The following is a 6,422-nucleotide window of genomic DNA, read 5'->3' on the forward strand; positions in this document are numbered from 1 at the left end:
GAGAAGTCTCAGACCTTGAGGTCCCCAATCTACAAGGAGTGGTTGAGGGCTCAGACAGATGGAGCCACTGAGCTGAGGACGGATTCCTGTACAGACACCAAGGTCTCCGCAGGAGGTGACAGAAATATCTGCCAAAATAGGAACAAATAACATCTCGGGAGGAGGAATCCACCCAAGAGATTAACTCTTCAGTGCCCAGTAGCCAAACACACGTGATGCTGCCAGATCACTGCTCCCACTAAGGGGTTAACAGGAGCAGCTGACAGGGTGCAGCCCAGAGAGCCAAGCCAAGGGAGCAGGACGCTGAGCCTGGGGAGAAGAGAGCAGGGAGCCGAGCCTGAGGGAGCAGGGAGCGGAAGCCCGGAGAGCAGGGAGCGGAAGCCCGGGGAGTAGGATGCAGGGAGCGGAAGCCCGGGGAGTAGGATGCAGGGAGCGGAAGCCCGGGGAGTAGGATGCAGGGAGCGGAAGCCCGGGGAGTAGGATGCAGGGAGCGGAAGCCCGGGGAGTAGGATGCAGGGAGCGGAAGCCCGGGGAGTAGGATGCAGGGAGTGGAAGCCCGGGGAGTAGGATGCAGGGAGTGGAAGCCCGGGGAGTAGGATGCAAGGAGTGGAAGCCCGGGGAGTAGGATGCAGGGAGTGGAGCCCGAGGAGCAGGGAGCGGAGCGCGGAAGCCCGGACAGCAGGGCGCAGAAGCCCGGAGAGCAGGGCGCGGAAGCCCGGAGAGCAGGGCGCGGAAGCCCGGAGAGCAGGGCGCGGAAGCCCGGAGAGCAGGGCGCGGAAGCCCGGAGAGCAGGGCGCAAAAGCCTAGAGAGTAGGGAGTGGAGCCCGGGGAGCAGGGAGCGGAGCACGGAAGCCCGGAGAGCAGGTCGCGGAAGCCCGGAAAGCAGGGCGCTGAGCCCGAGGAGCAGGGAGCGGAGCGCGGAAGCCCGGGGAGTAGGGAGCAGGGCACGAAAGCCCGGGGAGTAGGGAGCAGGGCACGAAAGCCCGGGGAGTAGGGAGCAGGGCACAAAAGCCTGGGGAGTAGGGAGCAGGGCACAAAAGCCTGGGGAGTAGGGAGCAGGGCACAAAAGCCTGGGGAGTAGGGAGCAGGGCACAAAAGCCTGGGGAGTAGGGAGCAGGGCACAAAAGCCTGGGGAGTAGGGAGCGGAGCCCGAGGAGCAGGGAGCGGAGCGCGGAAGCCTGGGGAGTAGGGAGCAGGGCGCGGAAGCCCGGGGAGCAGGATGCAGAGCTCGGGGAGCAGGATGCAGAGCTCGGGGAGCAGGATGCAGAGCTCGGGGAGCAGGATGCAGAGCTCGGGGAGCAGGATGCAGAGCTCGGTGTGAAGGGTGCAGGGATTGGAGCCCGGGGAGCAGAGAGCGGAGCTCGGTGAGCAGGGTACAGGGAACGGAGCTCGGTGTGAAGGGTGCAGGGATCGGAGCCTGGGGAGCAGGATGCAGGGAGCGGAGCCGGGGAGCAGGATGCAGGGAGCGGAGCCGGGGAGCAGGATGCAGAGCCCGGGGAGCAGGGTGCAGGGAGCGGAGCCGGGGAGCAGGGTGCAGAGCCCGGGGAGCAGGGTGCAGGGAGCGGAGCCGGGGAGCAGGGTGCAGGGAGCGGAGCCGGGGAGCAGGGTGCAGGGAGCGGAGCAGGGTGCAGAGCCCGGGGAGCAGGGTGCAGGGAGCGGAGCCGGGGAGCAGGGTGCAGGGAGTGGAGCCGGGGAGCAGGGTGCAGGGAGCGGAGCAGGGTGCAGAGCCCGGGGAGCAGGGTGCAGGGAGCGGAGCCGGGGAGCAGGGTGCAGAGCCCGGGGAGCAGGGTGCAGGGAGCGGAGCCGGGGAGCAGGGTGCAGGGTGCAGAGCCCGGGGAGCAGGGTGCAGGGTGCAGAGCCCGGGGAGCAGGGTGCAGGGAGCGGAGCCGGGGAGCAGGGTGCAGGGAGCGGAGCCGGGGAGCAGGGTGCAGAGCCCGGGGAGCAGGGTGCAGGGAGCGGAGCCGGGGAGCAGGGTGCAGGGAGCGGGGAGCAGGGTGCAGGGTGCAGAGCCCGGGGAGCAGGGTGCAGGGTGCAGAGCCCGGGGAGCAGGGTGCAGGGTGCAGAGCCCGGGGAGCAGGGTGCAGGGTGCAGAGCCCGGGGAGCAGGGTGCAGAGCCCGGGGAGCAGGGTGCAGGGAGCGGAGCCGGGGAGCAGGGTGCAGAGCTCGGGGAGCAGGATGCAGAGCTCGGTGTGAAGGGTGCAGGGATTGGAGCCCGGGGAGCAGAGAGCGGAGCTCGGTGAGCAGGGTACAGGGAACGGAGCTCGGTGTGAAGGGTGCAGGGATCGGAGCCTGGGGAGCAGGATGCAGGGAGCGGAGCCGGGGAGCAGGATGCAGGGAGCGGAGCCGGGGAGCAGGGTGCAGAGCCCGGGGAGCAGGGTGCAGGGAGCGGAGCCGGGGAGCAGGGTGCAGGGAGCGGAGCCGGGGAGCAGGGTGCAGAGCCCGGGGAGCAGGGTGCAGGGAGCGGAGCCGGGGAGCAGGGTGCAGGGTGCAGAGCCCGGGGAGCAGGGTGCAGGGTGCAGAGCCCGGGGAGCAGGGTGCAGGGAGCGGAGCCGGGGAGCAGGGTGCAGGGAGCGGAGCCGGGGAGCAGGGTGCAGAGCCCGGGGAGCAGGGTGCAGGGAGCGGAGCCGGGGAGCAGGGTGCAGGGAGCGGGGAGCAGGGTGCAGGGTGCAGAGCCTGGGGAGCAGGGTGCAGGGTGCAGAGCCCGGGGAGCAGGGTGCAGGGTGCAGAGCCCGGGGAGCAGGGTGCAGGGTGCAGAGCCCGGGGAGCAGGGTGCAGAGCCCGGGGAGCAGGGTGCAGGGAGCGGAGCCGGGGAGCAGGGTGCAGAGCTCGGGGAGCAGGATGCAGAGCTCGGTGTGAAGGGTGCAGGGATTGGAGCCCGGGGAGCAGAGAGCGGAGCTCGGTGAGCAGGGTACAGGGAACGGAGCTCGGTGTGAAGGGTGCAGGGATCGGAGCCTGGGGAGCAGGATGCAGGGAGCGGAGCCGGGGAGCAGGGTGCAGAGCCCGGGGAGCAGGGTGCAGGGAGCGGAGCCGGGGAGCAGGGTGCAGGGAGCGGAGCCGGGGAGCAGGGTGCAGAGCCCGGGGAGCAGGGTGCAGGGTGCGGAGCCGGGGAGCAGGGTGCAGGGAGCGGAGCCGGGGAGCAGGGTGCAGAGCCCGGGGAGCAGGGTGCAGGGAGCGGAGCCGGGGAGCAGGGTGCAGGGAGCGGAGCCGGGGAGCAGGGTGCAGGGTGCAGAGCCCGGGGAGCAGGGTGCAGGGTGCAGAGCCCGGGGAGCAGGGTGCAGGGAGCGGAGCCGGGGAGCAGGGTGCAGGGAGCGGAGCCGGGGAGCAGGGTGCAGGGAGCGGAGCCGGGGAGCAGGGGTGTCAGCAGCCGCCGCCGTCCTTCTGACTTTCCTCCCGCCCGCCTCTCACCTCGGGGTGGTGGGCGCTGCTGGAAAACGGCTGCTTCGCTCCTCACTGCCCCTCCATGTGTTCTGCACTCACAGCCGCTCCTGAAACTTACAGCTTCCAAGTGACACGAGGCCCCGCCCATACACAAGGGGAGGGAGGGGCTCTGATGACATCACAGGTAAACTTTAGGCCCCTCCCAGCTTGTTCTCCTGAGCGAAAAAAATAGTGGTGATGAGGATGAGAGTGATGAGGATGATGGGGATAGTGATGAGGATGAGAGTGATGAGGATGATGGGGATAGTGATGAGGGTGATGGGGATAGTGATGAGGATGATGGGGATAGTGATGAGGATGATGGGGATAGTGATGAGGATGATGGGGATAGTGATGAGGATGATGGGGATAGTGATGAGGATGATGGGGATAGTGATGAGGGTGATGAGGATGAGAGTGATGAGGATGATGGGGATAGTGATGAGGATGATGGGGATAGTGATGAGGGTGATGAGGATGAGAGTGATGAGGATGATGGGGATAGTGATGAGGATGAGAGTGATGAGGATGATGGGGATAGTGATGAGGGTGATGGGGATAGTGATGAGGATGATGGGGATAGTGATGAGGATGATGGGGATAGTGATGAGGATGATGGGGATAGTGATGAGGATGATGGGGATAGTGATGAGGATGATGGGGATAGTGATGAGGGTGATGAGGATGAGAGTGATGAGGATGATGGGGATAGTGATGAGGATGAGAGTGATGAGGATGATGGGGATAGTGATGAGGGTGATGAGGATGAGAGTGATGAGGATGATTGTGATGATGAGGATGGTGAGTGATGCCTGTATTAATGGTACATATTTCAGTCATCTTACTGAGTTGTCCCCTGATCCTCTCAGGTTCTCACTTGCTCCATGTTGGGCAGCACATTTGTTTGTCTACATTTTATTGCCTCTTGATGTCTTAAGCTATTTAATTGGTTGTAACAAGTTAAATTAGTGCTAGATCTAAGCATAAACGTCCCTATATATATTTAGACCATGTGAAGCCATTTGTGCAGGTCTTATCCAAGTGCCAGAGCAGTTTAACATGGCAGGTGTTGAGGGCAGGAGACATGGCAGGTGGAGAGGGCAGGAGACATGGCAGGTGGACAGGAGACAGGACAGGAGAAATGGCAGGTGGACAGGAGAAATGGCAGGTGGACAGGAGACAGGACAGGAGAATTGGCAGGTGGACAGGAGACATGGCAGATGGACAGGAGACATGGCAGGTGGACAGGAGACATGGCAGGTGGACAGGAGACATGGCAGGTGGACAGGAGACAGGACAGGAGAAGTGGCAGGTGGACAGGAGAAATGGCAGGTGAACAGGAGACAAGGCAGGTGGACAGGAGACAGGACAGGAGAAATGGCAGGTGGACAGGAGAAATGGCAGGTGGACAGGAGACATGGCAGATGGACAGGAGACATGGCAGGTGGACAGGACACATGGCAGGTAAGAAGAGCAGGAGACATGACAGATGGACAGGAGACATGGCAGGTGGACAGGAGACAGGACAGGAGAAATGGCAGGTGGACAGGAGAAATGGCCGGTGGACAGGAGACATGGCAGATGGACAGGAGACATGGCAGGTGGACAGGAGACATGGCAGGTGGACAGGAGACATGGCAGGTGGACAGGAGACAGGACAGGAGAAGTGGCAGGTGGACAGGAGAAATGGCAGGTGAACAGGAGACAAGGCAGGTGGACAGGAGACAGGACAGGAGAAATGGCAGGTGGACAGGAGAAATGGCAGGTGAACAGGAGACAAGGCAGGTGGACAGGAGACAGGACAGGAGAAATGGCAGGTGGACAGGAGAAATGGCAGGTGGACAGGAGACATGGCAGATGGACAGGAGACATGGCAGGTGGACAGGACACAAGGCAGGTAAGCAGAGCAGGAGACATGGCAGGTGGACAGGAGACAGGACAGGAGAAATGGCAGGTGGACAGGAGAAATGGCAGGTGGACAGGAGACATGGCAGGTGGACAGGAGACATGGCAGGTGGACAGGAGAATTGGCAGGTGGACAGGAGACATGGCAGGTGGACAGGAGAAATGGCAGGTGGACAGGAGAAATGGCAGGTGGACAGGAGACATGGCAGATGGACAGGAGACATGGCAGGTGGACAGGACACATGGCAGGTAAGCAGAGCAGGAGACATGGAAGATGGACAGGAGACATGGCAGGTGGACAGGAGACAGGACAGGAGAAATGGCAGGTGGACAGGAGAAATGGCAGGTGGACAGGAGACATGGCAGATGGACAGGAGACATGGCAGGTGGACAGGAGACATGGCAGGTGGACAGAAGACAGGACAGGAGAATTGGCAGGTGGACAGGAGACATGGCAGGTGGACAGGAGAAATGGCAGGTGGACAGGAGACATGGCAGGTAGACAGGACACATGGCAGGTGAGCAGAGCAGGAGACATGGGAGGTGGACAGGAGACATGGCAGGTGGACAGGAGACAGGACAGGAGACATGGCAGGTGGACAGGACACATGGCAGGTGAGCAGAGCAGGAGACATGGGAGGTGGACAGGGCAAGAGACAGGTGAGAAATTTAAACAAACTTGTGCCCAGTTAATTTATACTGCAAAATGTATTCACCATATGTATTTGTGTAATTAATTTACAGTGGGGAAAAAAGTATGTAGTCAGCCACCAACTGTGCAAATTCTCCCACTTATAAAGTTGAGAGCGGCCTGTAATTGACATCATTGGTAGACCACAACTATGAGTGTCAAAATGAGAAAACAAATCCAGAAAATCACCTTGTCTGACTTGGTAAGATTTATTTTGCAAATTATGGTGGAAAATAAGTATTTGGTCACCTAATAACATGCAAGATTTCTGGCTCTCACAGACCTGTAACTTCTTCTTTAAGAGGCTCCTCTGTCCTCCACTCATTACCTGTAGTAATGGCGCCTGTTTATAAAAGACTCCTGTCCACAACCTCAAACAGTCTGACTCCAAACTCCACTAGGGTGAAGA

At 61.5% G+C, this 6,422-nt stretch overlaps 1 protein-coding gene across 1 annotated transcript in view; it reads right to left on the reverse strand.

Annotated features, from left to right (window-relative positions):
• Nucleotides 1-3,537, reverse strand: part of CAMKV (CaM kinase like vesicle associated) — a 113,451-nt gene extending 109,914 nt beyond the window's left edge. The window contains exon 1 of the mRNA XM_073562575.1: nt 3,406-3,537. The gene's annotated coding sequence lies outside the window, so the exon portion shown is untranslated. The remainder of the gene's footprint in view (nt 1-3,405) is intronic.
• Nucleotides 3,538-6,422: the final 2,885 nt, after the last annotated feature.

Source organism: Dendrobates tinctorius, unplaced genomic scaffold (assembly GCF_039654945.1).
Source record: "Dendrobates tinctorius isolate UK_male_01 unplaced genomic scaffold, ASM3965494v1 ptg000357l, whole genome shotgun sequence".
In the NCBI taxonomy this organism is placed as follows: domain Eukaryota; kingdom Metazoa; phylum Chordata; class Amphibia; order Anura; family Dendrobatidae; genus Dendrobates; species Dendrobates tinctorius.